Source organism: Thamnophis elegans, chromosome Z (assembly GCF_009769535.1).
Source record: "Thamnophis elegans isolate rThaEle1 chromosome Z, rThaEle1.pri, whole genome shotgun sequence".
Taxonomy (NCBI): domain Eukaryota; kingdom Metazoa; phylum Chordata; class Lepidosauria; order Squamata; family Colubridae; genus Thamnophis; species Thamnophis elegans.
This window is the reverse complement of record NC_045558.1, coordinates 81,822,110-81,838,565: the sequence shown is the minus strand read 5'-3', so window position 1 is coordinate 81,838,565 and position 16,456 is coordinate 81,822,110. Positions and strand designations below refer to the sequence as shown.

At 39.1% G+C, this 16,456-nt stretch overlaps 1 protein-coding gene across 2 annotated transcripts in view; it reads left to right on the top strand.

Moving 5' to 3' along the window:
• The window catches only part of MSANTD3 (Myb/SANT DNA binding domain containing 3), a 43,047-nt gene that overhangs the window by 4,428 nt on the left and 22,163 nt on the right, over positions 1–16,456 (top strand). Inside the window, exon 2 of one of the 2 annotated variants that reach the window (XM_032236836.1) lies at positions 10,986–11,381. The exons of the other annotated variant lie outside the window; for it this stretch is intronic. The gene's annotated coding sequence lies outside the window, so the exon portion shown is untranslated. The remainder of the gene's footprint in view (positions 1–10,985; positions 11,382–16,456) is intronic. 2 annotated transcript variants of the gene reach the window in all.

Below are 16,456 nucleotides of genomic sequence, written 5' to 3'. Positions count from 1 at the left end.
TTATGTCCCAATCAAAAGAGATATCCCAATTCAGAAAAATAATGATTTGATTATCATTGTGCTTTTTTTTTGTGGTACTTGCCCTGTGACTTGATGCCATTCTGAGACTTTACTAACTCCATTGGGGCTAGGATATTAGCTTGGAGGCATAACTCTATTTTTTCTGTTTTTGTACACTAGATAGAATCACAGTTATGAATTAGCCAGCCATATAATTCATTTTAATGCTTGAAATGGTTACAAATCACAGCCAAAATCTTTGGCCTCCTTTAATCCACAATCAGGCAGACAATGTATAAATGAAGAAAAGGCAAGCTAATTGTTACACTTCCCAGAAATGGTGGTGCAACAAAAATCACTCTAATGCAGGATATGCAATATGAAGGGAGGGTGCAGTATTGAAACTTAGAATAATGACAACAGATCTGCAGACTATCTGTGAGTATTCATGAGTGTATTACAAGGAGGATATCAAACAAAAAATGAATAATACCAGGGAGAAAAATGCTCAATATTGCCACCATCTTCAGTTTGCGAATGCCCTGAAGCTTTTATGATTGAGATAAAAGCAGACTTTTATGGCATGGATAGGAAACTATGAACAAGCTAAAAAACTATGTTCAAGCAATCCCACAGCATCCCACTATGAAGCATAGTGATGGAAATATCATAATTGGGGGCTATTTTGCAGACTCAGCAGTTGGAGGAACAATGGAGTCTGGATTGTACTGAAAATTCTAAAAGAGAAAGTCAGAATATCCATCTGTAGCAGAAAGTCTAAATGAACATGAGTCATGCACTACGACAGTGATCCTGAACATACAAACATAAAACAGAATGAATGAAAGAGAATAAATTTTATGTTTTGGAATAGCCAAGTCAAAGCTCTTAACTCAAGTGAAATATTGTATTTAAACAGAAGTAGTAGTTCATGCAAGACTACCCCAAAACATCAATAAACTGAAGCAGTTTTCTAAAGGGGATAACAATATGCCAAACAATTATGCAGAATTGATCCATAGGTACAGGAAATATTTGGCTGAAATTATTGCTGCTCTGGTTTTATGTAATTTTTGCAACAAAGTGAAGTCTTAAACTATTCCTATTCTTCCATGTCTGAAGAATATTGGAGGGGCAAAGCATGGAAGAAAAAATTATGGTAAGATGGACAACTATCTGGACTTGACTAGGTCTAGGACTATAATGGTAATGTTAAAGTTAACACTACGGCAAAACATACAGAAGGTTGGGCTAGAAATCTTTCTGTGCCATAATAGTGCTTACTAGCAGACCTATGCCTTTTCAATGTTAATCCAGGGATGGAATTGTAAAGGGGAACAATGATCTATTAATTTGTAATGTATAAATGGAAATGATGGGGCCTAGGAAGGACAAGCAGTCTCCTGCCATTTATATGCGTTTTTATAGTTGGAGTCAAGCATTAGAAGATTGCATCTTCTATGCTAAAAAGTTAGTCATTCAAAACCATCAGAGTAGAAAAAAATGCTATTTTTGATAGCTTTAGGCCATCCTCCCTCCCTCCCCCCATCTCTCTCTTCAATCCCTCCCTCCCTCTCTTCTGGCTTTTAGCCTGCCATTTACTCATTTATACCTTGTTGTGATATCTTGCTGTATTTTAAAGCTGGGGTTTGCTGCTGCTTCAGAGCCCTGTTTGCCTTGTACATGTAGTCCTTGACTTACAATCACTATTGAGCCCAAAATGTATGTTGCTAAGTGAGACATTTGTTAAGTGAGTTTTGTCCCATTTTATGACTTTCCTTGCCACAGTTGTTAAATGAATCATTATAGTTAAGTTAGTAACTCGGTTGTTAAACAAATCTGGCTTCCCCATTGACTTTGCTTATTAGAAGGTTGCAAAAGGGAATCACATGACCCTGGAACACTGCAGCTGTCATAATGATGAATCAGTTGCTAAGCATTTGAATTTTGATCACATGACCATGGTCATAAGTGTGAAAAATATAGTCTTAAGTCACTTTATTCAGTGGCATTGTAACTTTGAATTGCCTCTAAACGAACTGTTGTAAATCAAGGACTATCTGTATTGCCAGCAGATTCAAGAATGCCTGCTGATTCCTTTTTTGCCATGTCAATCCTGTTTATTAGTTTATAATATAAAATACAAAAGCAAATAGGATAAATAGGAGAGGAAAAAGGGAAGAGAAAAGTGTAAAGAAGGAAAAAAAGAAAAGGCATTGACTTCTGACTCCCTTTGGTGCAGTAGAATAAGAAGAAATATAGAATCTCAACTTTTTACTTTAAATAGTAGTATAAATTAGTCATTTCTACAACAATAATCAATAAAATCCAAAATCAAAGTTTCATTTTTTTTCCACCTCAAGCACAAAGTCCAGAAGTGGTTTCCAAGTAGTTGTGTATTTTTCTTTTATAAAAGCAGTGAATTTAGTCATCTCTGTTAACCCCCATCAGTTCTGACAGCCATTCATCCATTGTGGAGATTGAAGTGTCCTTACATTTTTTGCATAAAATAATCTTGCTACCATCAACATATAGTATATGACAGTGATGGCAAACCTTTTTTCCCTCAGGTCCCAGAAGCGTGTGCGCACCCACACCCATAGTAAAATTCACCCATTGTGTCCATATGCACATGCATATGCAACCTCCCCCCCCCCCCCGCACATGCCCGCATGACTTTCTTGGAGCCTGGGAAGGGAGAAAACAGACACCTGTTGGGCCTCCTGAAGCCTGCAGAGGATGAAAAACAGCCCAATGGAAATTTAGAAACAAAGTTCCATTGGCTCATTTTTCATCATCCATAGGCTTCGGAGGCTTTCCTGAAGCCTGAGGAGGGTGAAAACGGCCACCCCGCCCTCCAAAAGCCTGTAAATCAACTGGCCAGCACGCACAAGCTATATAACATCAAAGTTCCAATTTTTTTCCCAAGTTTTTTTTCCATTAACACCCCCCATCCCGAAATAATTTCTGGTTTTATATTCACTGAGAATCTTCTATATTGGAATATGAATCCTACTCCAATATTTCTTTCATTCATCAGATACCCACCATAAATGATAAAAAGTTATTTCTTTACATTTTTATTTCCAGCATTCATTTGAAATATCTTTATATATTCTTGATAACTTGTATCAAATACCAACTATAGACACATCAACTTATAAACTTTTATTTTAAATTGTAATTTAATGTACATTTTAAACATCTCATACACATATTCGCCCATTGTTCAAGCTTTACATTATATCCAAAGTTCCTTGCCCACTGAATCATACAATGCATTACATATTCACTATTCAAATTCAATAACATTTTATAGATCTTAGCAATAATATGTTCATCACTACCACACAGTAGGATTTCCAATCCATTTTAAGAAAGTCAAATGCATAATTCTTTTTGTCTAATTTTAATCTTTCAGGTATAAGTATGTAAATTAATAAAATTAATTTAAATTTATTGATAAATCACCAAAATTAAAAGATATTATTTTACTACAAGTCCACCAGTTCGCCTTTTCCACATTTCTTTTCTTAAGCTTTTGGAAGCACACCCAAAGAGCCATCCTCTTAGAAAACCTTGTTTTATATTTATTCCAAACTCTTAGAATGATGTATCTAACAAAGTAATTGTTTGAATTAACATTTACTTTAACTTCCTCATACCATAGATCAGCTTGCCATCCAAATCTTAATGCATGACCTTCTAAATCAGGGGTATCAAACTCAATTTCATTGAGGGCCGAATCACATTATGGTTGTTCTCAAAGGGACAGTAGCAGGGTCACAGCAACTACATGGCTGAGTGGGTATGGCCAGCTCGACGCCCCTCACTGGGCATGTCTGATTCAGGATAACTGCATTGGGATGGAACAAGTTTCACAGGATAACTTGACGTGGGGACAGTTCGGTGCCCCACAAGCTCCTCACCTCCCAAACTGCTTGCAGCCAAGTGTGCACCTGCGCATGCGCACATACTCATACAAATCACATTCCAAGTTTGGGGACTTTTATCCATAGAGGAAGGAGAGGGCCTTCTCCCCAGGCGCAGCATGATTGGCAGTTTGTAAGCTCAGATGTGGATAAAAGTCTCTTAAGCTTGGAATGTTGTGTGTGCATGTGCACAGCATGCAAAGGAGATGTTCTTCTCCCAATCCCAGACATCATTGGCATTTCCCTGTCCGGTGCCTCCTCTCAGCAAAGCAGGAGGTGGAAAAGCAGGCATTGCTGTGAATAGAAGCACAAAGGAGAAAGTTTGCAGGAAATAGAGTCCAACTTCTGCTGTGACAGATCTCCAGAGAGCAAGAGGAGGAGGCAGGGGAGCAGTGCTCTCTGATCCTGCACAAGGGAGGCTGGACCCTCTCAAAAGGAAATCCCCATTGCCAATCGTGTGGTAAGGATGCTGGCTTATTGATACAGCCTTCCCTCACATAGCTCCCCTACTTCCCCCTCTTCCTCTCCAGAGATCTGCAGGGGAGATACATTTGGAGGCAAGCCATAGCTTCCATATTGGTCACTTCTACCTCTCCAAGGCCCACCCTCCTGATTAAACATTATATAAATTAAAACCCAGCCAAAAAGTACACATAATTAAATCATTAATTACAGCTCTTCACATATTTTCTGGAAAAATTACCTTTATTTATGTTAGGAAGAAAGAGCAAATATTATTAAGGAACTCTTAACAGGGCTGGCTAGTTTGCAGCCAGGTGTTTGGTACCAACGTGATTGCCAATGTGATTTTAATAGTCCAGGAAGGGATAGGAAAACCCAAGGAAAATTTGGTAATCGATAAACCATGATGTTTATCGATTATCGCTTGTTTATTTTAGAACCCATCTATGTTAGCCCATTTATTTTAGAATTGCATGGCCACAAAGATCAGCCTTCAGCCTCCCAATCTCTGCAGATAGAGAAACCCTCTTGCATTTTGGCATGGGCAGGCCCTATGCCTGCAACCAAAGGAAACATCCAAATGCAGTGGGGCAGAAGGCATCCCAGCCACCCTGCCTCTCCCATTTTTTCTGAGCATTTGAGCCCAGATGCAGTTGCTGCTCCTTGCCATAGCCAGGACTGGACTTGCCATCCGCTCACTTCATCCTGCAAAGCGGGGCTCACCCTCGTCTGCTGCCATGTCAGAAGCCCTGACTAAAGGCAGAGCACTCCAGCCTTGCCCTGCCAAGGGAGGGGTGTGTGGCAGCTGAGGCTACACCATGTCTCTACAGCTGAGTTTCATTTGGTGACCCCTTCCCCAGTGAGCCTGAGTTACTTGTTGCAGATTTTGTCAGGGTCGCTCAAGCTCTGCCCCAACTTTATTCTGGAATTTTGGGATTGGAAAGTAGAGGGGCAGTGCCATGTTTGTAGGCACCAGCTGCACCTTCTCAAAAGCCTCCTGCTCCCCTCTCCTTTGCAGATACCTCCTTCACAGCATTCCTGACCACAACAGCAGCCCTAACAGGTGCAGCTGACAGCTACAAACGCAGCACTTCCCCCACCCTTCTCGGGCAGGGCTGCCGTTGTGGTCAGGAAGGCTCTGAAGGAGGTGGCTGCCGGGGTGAGGGAGCAGGAGGCTTTCCAGCAAGCGCAGCTGGTGCCTACAAATGCAGCACTGCTCCCCCACTTTCCAAACCCGAAAATCCAGAATAAAGTTGGGACAGCGTTTGAGTACCCCTGACAAAATCTGCAACAAGAGGCAAGTAACCCAGGCTCACTGGGAGAGGGGAAGGTATCACCCAATGAATCTGAGCCCTAGAGACATGGTGTAACACCGACTGCTGCCCCCTTTCTTGACAGGGCAAGACTGGAGCGCTCGGCCTTTAGTCAGGGCTCCTGAAATGACAGTGGACGAAGGCACCGGGTGAGCCCCGCTTTGCAGGATGAAGTGGGCAATGTAATTGCAAGTCCAACCCAATATATGGTGAGGAGCAGCAGCTATATCTGGGCCCAGGGGCCAAGAAGGAACAGGAGGGGCTCAGTGGCTGGGCTGTCTTCTGGCCCGCTGCCTTCAGGTTTTTCCTTTGGTTGCTGACTGGAGTGGGTTGGGGCAACGGGGGCTGTCCTTCTCTGTCCTCAGGGCAAACCCACAGGCCAGTTCTATTCACCTTGGGGTCAGATCTGGCCTGCGGACCTTGGGATCTTGGACATATCTGCAAAAGGGGATCACATGACCTCAGGACACTAAAACTGTCATAAATATGAACCAGTTGCCAAGTGTCTGAATTTTGATGACATGACTTCAGGGATGCTACAATGGTTGTAAGTGTGAAAAATGCTCATAAGCCATTTTTTCAATGCCGTTGTAACTTTGAATGGTCACTAAATGAAGTGTTGTAAGTCGAGGATTACTTGTATTGATTTTATGCCATTCAGTTCAATTTCCACTGCTACAAATCTACCACGTTCATCTAATAAAAGTAATTTAGGTTTAGATAAGGGTTTATAACAACTCCATTAACTCCAGCATATATAAATCACTTCCCTAATATTTTATTTATTAAATACTTCTTGTCTTGTTTCTTAATATGTGTTTCTTGAAAGCAAATTATATCAACATTAAATTTCCTTAAGTAATTAAGTATTTTTATGTTTAGATGGGGCATTTGCCCCATTAATATTCCATGCTATGAACTTAATCTTGAACCTTGGATAAAATAGTAAGTTCCTGTACAGACATTTCAGCCACATCTTCTTTAGTATCAACTTTTTGAGGGTTATTTACATCTTGCTACTTGTCTGCCCAAATTTCCTCATCTGGAACCAAAATTAGTTTATTTAATCAAGAAGTCCTTGGCTTTTTCTATAGAATTCGGTCTAAATCTTTGCTCTTTGATGAGTGAATATCAGTCCTTCAAGTATGTCCCAATGGAAGGGAATTTTTCTCTTCTTCAGGTTATCATTGAGGAAGGAATAAGTTTTCCTTTTTCTCAAATTCTGACAGGGATTTCTTTCAAAACAATTATATCCACTTTTTCATTTTTACTTTAGATTTAAAATGACAATCCAAAACATCTCTCGTTCTTCTTACAAAATAGATTAAAACACCCCTTGGTAGTTTTCTTATAGTTGCAAATCTGGAATTTACTTAATACATTTTGCCTGTTTCAAGGTCGAGGGTCTTCTCAATTAATTAACCTGGCCAAGCCTTTAATTATCCTTGGTCTAATATCCTCTCCTCTTAATTGGAGTTGCTTAAATTATAATTCTAAAAGAGATCTTTCATCCAAATCAGCTTCATGCTGGAGATTGTTCTTCTTCAATTTATGCTCCATCATATCCTGTTTAATATCTCCAGTCAAATGTTATATCTCCTTGTGAAGTTTCTTTGAAATTTCATCACTTTTTTTGAAAGTACGTCAAATTTTGATTCAAGTTTTGTTCCCATTCCTTGAATTAGTCTATGTGATTTAGCTGTATATACATTCAGAAAAGATCTTCAAGATTCTGCATCTCCTGATATTCTTTCAGTTTTCTTATGACTGATCATTTCTCTAAAATGTAACCAAAGTTTAAAATTTTAAACTTTGAACTTGCATATTTTTAACATTAAATCCAATGGGTTTAGTATATAAAATAATGTAACTGGAGAGTTAGTAAGAATTGATAATATTACAATCTTTTGGCTCCCTTATGTGGTCAAACAACACTACTGCAATGTAAGCTACAAAATAAACCTGAAACAAGTGCTTCTTTGTTTAATAGCCCTCCTGGCTTGTCAAACAGAAGTAAGTAAAATTAGAATTATTTCTCCCCCTCCCCACCACAGAATCAAAACATCATTTAGGCAGTCTTTATTTTAAAAGCAAAGAAATTCAGGAGAATCAATTAAAGTTAATAAAAGTCCCTTCCACAGTAATGTCCATCTTCTTTATTTTGGCTTGGATAGACCAATTTCTCCCCCCTTGCCATCTTAAAGTCATGAAGCTTCAGAAATGATGATATTTCAACAAAAAGGAAAAAGTATCCCAGACTTTCCTAGGGGAAAAAAGCAAGTATTAGTGGCAAGAGATTCAAAGGGAAAAGAAACCATAGTCCGCAGACCAGACAATCAATCTAGGGAGATATGTTATCTCCTTGGAGCAAAAATCAAAAGATGTAACTAAGAACCTTACTAAAAGAAACCCCACAGATTACTATCCCTTTAGAAGTGTAGAAACGTGGGAATGAATGGTACAACAATGAATCTGAAAACTATAATAAGATTATGAACAGTTGGAGAAGATAGTCAAAGAATTAAGAGCACAAATGATGTTTTCAGCTATACTTCCAGTAAAAGACCAACATTCAATGAGGGAACAATGGATTTTAGAATGAACCATTGGCTTAAAAATGGTGTTGTCGGGAACGTTGGTTTCTTAAGACTAGGATCTTAATTACCAACATGAAGAGCTCTTGTCAAGGGATAGACAGCATCTCACAGGAACTGGAAAGAATATATTCAGAAAAAGTCTGGCTCATATTATCAGAAGGGTTTTAAACCAAGATGGATTTGATTTAAATCAAGTTGATTTAAATCATGATTTAAATCAAAGGTTTGATTTAAATGAACTCTTTTTAAATCATATTTTTTAAAGAGCAACAGTCATCTCTGTCCCGCAGTGGTTCCTCCTCTCAGCCACTGTTGAGTCACCGATAGTCCCATTCAATTTAATGGGATGGCTGGTGAAGGACAGTGACACAACAAGGTAAGGGACGTGGCAGGCAGCAGGTGACTGGATCCCCGCTAATGGGCTGCCATGATGGATCTGAAATGACAGATGCTCTTTAAATGTAAGGACTCATTCTTGCTTTTAGTTAGAATCTTTAATATTATTATTTGAAAACAAAATTAAGGTTTCCTATTTAGCTTTCAGAGCTAGGATTCATTAAATGAGTTTACCAAAAATGTAAATATTGCAGAATATACAGCCTTATACTACATAACTAAACTCCATTTTATGCTGAATAAACTAAATTATTAATGTATGTTAAATAGAAAATTATCTTTAGATAGATTTTTACTCCAAAAGTATTTTATTAAAATAAATTTGATAAAAATAAATACAATCTGATTTCTTTTTTATTTTTAAATGATATTTTTGTCCACCCTACTTTAAACTAAAATTGAGGGATAAGGGTGACCAACCTTTAGAACCTAAATTTGAGCAAAAACCACAAGATAGCTAATCATATAAGGAGGTAGGGAGTAAAAAGAAAGACAAAAAACTCAAGATGCAAAGTAGAAGATATAGGATGCCTATATACTAAGGTTCAAAGTTTAGGAACAAAGACATCCGGTTGACATCACGTTGGGATCAGACATGCGGGGTGGCTCTCCATGCTCCCGTGCTAAGTTCTCTCTATTGGTGGGCTCCGAAAGGAGCCAAAGTCACCCTGTAGGGGTGGTGAAGCAAAGAGGGGCACCTTGTGATGTTGCAGAGAGCTGCAACTCTAGAAATAGGTAGAAATAAGAATATATACCTTTATATAAAGGACTCTATAGTAACATAAATATGTGTCTTGACATTAGGATTAGTAAGAGTGACATTACTACAAGCCAGAATAGAGGTAGAAACAAGAATTTGGGGGATATTAGTAGTTATAATTTCTATATAAATTAAAAATAAGTAATAATGAGATGGAAAGATGAGAGGTTGAAAGATGGTATTACTATGTATGTTCAAGAAGATCATTGACATTAGAATGGAACATTGAAATATTGAATAACTTCTTTAAAATAATCAGATATATTAATATTAAGATTATATAAGTTTGATTAATGTAGTAATTGACTGTTGTTATTTGTATTAACATAAACCATACCCAGAGGCCACACTGTTCATGTATTGATGTTGATATATGTTTAAAAATAAAAACGCAATAAACCTTATAAAAAAAGTTTAGGAACAAACAGGATGAACTTGAAATACTAGTACATAAGGGCAATTATGATATAACTGCCATTACAGAAATTATAATGATGCACACAACAAGTATGAAAGCTGTCTAGAATGCATATGGGTCAACATATAAGGTAAAAAGAATGACATTGCCATAGGTGCATATTACAGACTACCCAACCAAGAAGAAAAAAATGATTTTTTTTTTATTTTATTTTTTTGCTAATCAGTTAACCAGTGTATATAGGAAACCCACCACAATAGTATTGGGGACTTTAAACTACCCTGATATCAATTGGGAAACAAACTGCAACAAATAGGAGATCAAGCAGATTTCTGATCACCTAGTTGACAACTTCATCATCCAAAAAGAAGAGGTGGCAACTAGAGGGACAGCTATACTGGACCTTATTCTTACAAATAGAGAAGAAGTAATAGAGGGAATTGAAGTTGTAGGAACTTTAGGGGAGAGTGACCATGTAATATTAGAATTCAGTATAAAACAGACACAAGCAATAGAACATAAATCAATGTTTTAGCCTTTAAAAGAGCTGATTTTAACAAACTTAGAGCTTTTAGGAAGGATCCTATGGATGAAAATCTTAAAGGGCAAATCAACTCAAAAAGCTTGGGAATGCCTGAAAAATATAATTATAAAAGGCCAGCTTTGTTCAATACTATGAAAAAAGATAAACAAGAAGAAAACAGCATGATATCACAAAGAATGCTCAGACTAACAGAGAGAAGAAAAAGGAGAAGTACAAAAAATGGAAAGAGGGACACATAATTAAGGCAAAATATCAATAAAGAGCTCGAACCTGTAAAGATGAAGTTAGGAAAGCTAGGCTTTAAACATAGTAAGACTTGTAACAAATGTCAAAAACAATTGAAAAAAGTTTCAACACAAACCTCCCCCCAGAAAAAAGTCAAAGAAACAATCGATCCACTAATAGGAAAAAAACGACAAAGTAATGGACAGTAGAGAGAACACATAACTGATTAATTCATATTTCCATTTTTATGCAAAAAGAAACCACTACTGACCTTATCAAAAACAGAACCATAAATTAGAGGTCCTTGGTGCTTTCTGAACTTGCTTGTTTTCTTGCAGATGTTTCATTACCCAAACTAGGTAACATTATCAGGAGTGCTGTTTGCTGAGACTCCCAGGGTGGAATCATACTGGCGCAGAGCAGAAGAATAGGGCTCTGTTCTTTCTGCCCAATTTTCTGTGCCAGGAGGCTTGCAAAAGCAGAGCTGGGTCTCGGAGGGACCAACGACAGAAAGGGGAAGCTTGGAAGATACAGGGAGAGGTGTGATCCCCTGTTATAGTAGGAGAAACCTCTCAAATCTGTGCTGGAGAGACTGGCCTTTATGACGGGATCCAGCCCTTTAAATGGAGAAGGAAGTGAGAAGAAAGAAACATCTGAAAGTATTGGTAGAGTTCGAGGAGTTGGAATGAAGAACTGGTGCGACTCTCAGGAAGTGTGAACCTATAGCTTGGACGGTGAGTGAGTTTCCAAGGCAGGAAAAAAAGCAGCACTTTAGCGGTGGGAGCGGAACCTTGAGAAAACGGAGTTAATATTCAGAGAAGGAATGGAGGAAATGTACTTGAGCTTGAGCTTGCTGGAGAATTGCCACAGGCAGAAGGAACACAAGCTGAGATTGTGATTAGACTGGGACTAAACATTGCGGATTGCAGAAAAGGAAAGAACCAACTGTAAGAAGCTTCTGCCTAGGAAGAAGACAGTAGATTTGATCTGACAGGGGAAGTGAGAGAATTGTGATAGTGACTGTGTTAAATAGATAGAAGGAAACAATAAGAGAGGAGAAACTGATACAACAGTAAGAATAAGGAAAAATAACTTATTAAGTTTCCGGAAATCTGTGCAATTTAAGTAACCTGAATAGGTTACTGTATAGCTGTTAGTTACTGTATAGCTGTTCGTTTAAAACTAGACTTGGAACTTTATATAGAATACCTTAAAGACCATTTTTATATTTTATACTTTCTGACATATATATTCTCATAGATACATATAGATAATACCCAGTGGACATATGTGTAAGTGAAAGCAAACTTATATAGACTAATATAGTGTGTGTGTTTGTGTGTGTGTACTTATATATTCTAGATATTTTTATAATGTAATCAATTTAATAAGTAAAAAACCCATTATATTTATTTATATTGATATTATTATAAGCATCTAGGTGCCCATCAACGACCCAGATTTACAACTCCACCTGGGCTACCTTGGTTAGGTGGTGCTCCCCCCTTGGCATTTCCCCTGCCAGGGCCACTATTCCCAATGTCTTGGACTTTCTGTAGAAAGGCTTGGACGATGGCCTATCGCACAACACCCTGCGCCACCAAGTGGCGGCTCTGTCTTCGGTCTTGGGGAGTTGGGGTCTTCCTCTCTCTCACACGCCCCCATCATCAAGCACTTTCTTAAGGGGGCGGCTAATCTCAGACCTCCTCCTATACACAAGTTCCCCACTTGGGATCTTCCCCTAGTTCTCAGGGCCTTGATGGGGCCTCCGTTCGAGCCCCTACAATCTGTTCATCTGAGATTCTTCTCCCTTAATGTAGCGTTTCTGGTGGCAATTACCTCGGCCCAGCGGATTTCAGAGCTGGGCGCTCTTTCGTCCAAGGATGATCTTTGCCACTTTCACCAGGATCGGGTGGTTCTTTGTATTGACCGTACCTTCCTTCCCAAGGTGAACACTCCATTTCATAGGGCGCAGGAAATCGTCCTGCCTGATTTTTGCCCGGGCCCATCTAGTGATAGGGAGAGACTCTGGCACTGTATAGACGTTCGTTGCGCTTTGCGCATTTATCTCCAGCGGACTACAGGGGTCCACCGGTCTGAGGCTTTGTTTGTCTCGTTCCAACCTGGGAAGTTGGGAGCCAGGGTGTCTTCGGCTACCATCGACCATTGGCTATGACAGGCTATCGTGGAGGCCTATGGGGCAGGGGGGCATCCTGTTCCGTCGGGGATAACAGCCCATTCCACTAGGAGTGCTGCGACCATGGCGGCTTGGGCCACTAGGGCCCCCTTTGAGGACGTTTGTTGGGCAGCTACTTGGATGTCACCGGCGCCTTTCATCCGTCATCATCTGGATGCGTTCGCCTTGGCGGATGCTTCTTTTGGTCAGAGGGTCGTACAGAGGGTGGCAGCTGATACTCCCCTTAGGCCGTAGTTGTTGCTGTTTCTTCCCCCCCCCCCCCGGGACTAAGCTTGGGTATGTCCCACACGTGACCACTCCCTCTCTTCCACTGGAAAAAGAACGTTGGTCTTACCTGAATGTATCTTTTCAGGGGAAGAGAGGGTGGTTCCTGGGGGTTTTGTTGTTGGTTGTGTTTGTTTTCAGTACCATTGTTTGCCGTCAAGGAAACTGGGCAAGAATAGAAGGAAGGAGTATTTAAGAAGTTTTCTCTCGGTCTTTGGACCAATCAGGCTTTGAGAATACCCACACATGACCACTCCCTCTCTTCCCTGAAAAGACACGTTCAGGTAAGACCAACGTTCTGTCTATAAGGAAAAAGAAACCATAACATTAAAGCAGATACCAAAACAGAGAAGAGAACAGAGAAGAAACTATCATTTCCTATCAACCCAACTGCTCAAATACAGAGTGATGTTTAGATGGCTTATCCCTGAGGGGATGCTAATATCCTGGCAGGGGAAAAAAATCCACATTAATTCGCTGGAAAAGGCATAGGAGTTTTATTATCACTATATAATAGGAGAATGCGAACAAGATAGTAGAGAGGAAGCAGAAAATAAGAAGAAGAACAGACATCAGAGGAAAAATTTACGGAGCAGGATATAAGGGACCGAAGGGAAACTGAATGACAGGAGAGAGAGGGAGCCAGGACAAGAACACAAACTGAGACAAGAACAAGGAAAGGACCAAAACCATACAAATAAGATGGAAGACAAAATAAAGCTGATATCCTTGAACATCAATGGTATCAACTCACCAGGCAAGCGAAAACAAACATTAACAAGACTCAAAAGACAGAATATGGATATTGTCTGCCTACAGGAGGTTCATCTCAAAGTAAAATATGGTAATAATCTAGAACGCCCCAAATAAGAAAAGCTACATCTGACATTAGCACAAAATAAGAAAAGAGGGATTGCAGTATACATAAAAGGTTGGTTAAATTCAAGGAAAATATTCAGTGGTAGAGAAGGCAGATTTTTAATGACGGAAATAACAACAAATCAAAAAAAAACTTCTGCTGGCGCATATTTATGCTCCAAATATAAATAAAAAAGAATTATGTAATAAATTACACAAGAAAATAATTGAATCAGATTGGGAAAATGTCTGTATAAAAGGTGATTTCAATGCGGTGGCAGACAACAAAATAGATTATAGGAATACAAAGAAGAATAAAAAGAAAAGATGACAACTACCGAGTACCTTCTTTGAAAGAGGGCTGGAGCTAGCTGCAGCTGGAGCGTGTTTGCAGTAGCGCTTCCCGGTTTTGTTTAATTTTATCAATTTTTAGTATCCCCATTGGATCCTTTTTTATTTAATTAGCATTTTAACAGGAGAATCCCTGCATTCCAGACAATTTAAAGACCCTAAAGCAAATCGGGCAGGTTTGTGTGTAAAACAGATGACTGTACGTTTGGGTCTTTGTATCCTTAATTGGTCCACATGGGGCGACTATCCAGCAGAATATACTTATCGGGGAGCAGGAAGAAAATCCACGGTTGATTACTGGATAATATATGACCTCCTGAAGTTCTTACAAAAGATGGAGATAGACTCGCGACTGGAAAGCAATCATGATGCAATACTCCTTATCTCACATTACACTAGAAGTCTCTAAGGGCAGGCACAGCCTACCTACCCAGGATAGAGAGTCAAAATACCCAGGTAAAAATTAAATGGAATGAGAAAAATGCTAAGGAAGTTACCAAATGGATGCTAGTTCCAGAAACCATAGAGTTACATATATCTCTACTAAGGAATAAGTTTGAAGGATCTTAGAGGGGTTTGAAACTTTAATTTTAAATTCGAATTCGGTTCTCATTAACAGAACACTAGCTCACTCCAAAAGGCCGATCTCAAAGAATAAAAAATGGTTCGATGGAGATTGCGTGCAACTAAAAAGGATATATAATATGGAATACAAGAAAAGTAAAAATGCCCCTTTTGAGGATCACAAGAACCTTCTAAAAGAAAAGTGTGACTCTGAAGGGGTCTTGGCATAGATTAATTATGTCAGGACAAAAAATACATCCCTTTTTTGGTACATCACCAGAGGATTGGGGAAACCTCCCCTAGCCCCAACTAACCAGGTACCGATTCATGTCTGGGAAGAATATTTTAGGGAGTTATATACAGACCCTGACTATGTAATCAAGGAGAGTCAAACTAGTTTGGACCAAACTCCTTACTGGCCCAATGTTACACCAGAAGAGATATCCCGGTTGATCGGAGCCCTAAAGGCTAATAAGGCACCTGGTGCTGTTAATGTCCTTCCAGAAATAATCAAAAATAATGCCAGTTGGTGGGCATTCTTTTTGATTATTTTTGGAAGCATCCATTTACATTTACAAATAAAACAGGCCATATGCCAAGAGATTGGGGAGTAGCAATTATCATACCAATTTATAAAAAAGGTAATAGAAATGACCCAGGCAATTATAGACCCATTAATCTTCTGAGCATTATTAGTAAACTGTATGCCAAACACCTAAACCACTGGTTCCCAAACTTTTTCAGTCCACCGCCTCCTTGGTGCTACAAACTGATCCTCAGTGCCCCCACCCAGTGGTAGAATTCAATTTTTTTTACTACCGTTCTGTAGGCATGGCTTGGTGGGCGTGGCTCTGGGGTCATGTGACTGGGCGGTTTGCATGATGGAAGGAAGATAATAACAGTAAAATTCAAAACTGTAACAATTAATTGCACATTTATTCAAAATCCAATTTAAAAACCTTTTTAGTTAATGTTAATTCAACAAAATTGTTGAACATGATCCAGTGATACCAGGTTTTCAAAATCTGATAGTCATTTATCAAGAACCTTAGTAACTGGTAACTTAGTAAACTCAGTAAAATTTAGTAAGTACTTCACTGTCCAGTAAATTCTTAATGTGATGGGTGGGCTTGATGAAGTGATACCAGTTTCCCAATGTTTGGTTTTAAGTGACTTAGCAGGTTCTTGTCTGCCTTGTCAGGATGTGCCTTCTTCAAATGTTCATTCAGTCTGGAAGGCTACATTTTTTTTATTTTTCCCAATACAACTCATGCAAAGGGTCATCCACATGTACATTACATTTTCCACACTTTTAACTTACATATTTGTGATTCCTTATAAATTCTTTAAGCTAAACATTTTAGTACAAATCAACGCATTGACATATATCACTAATGCAGTTTCCTATCTCTTCCATTGACATAATTAACACCTTTTCATAAGTAAAGTTCAGTTGTCTGTCTCTCACCTCTCTTCCTCCCTCTCTTCCCCTTTTCTCTCCCTCTTTCTCCTTTCCTCTCTTCCTCCCTCCTTCCCCCCTTTCTCTCCCTATCTCCTTCCCACTCTCGTTTCTTA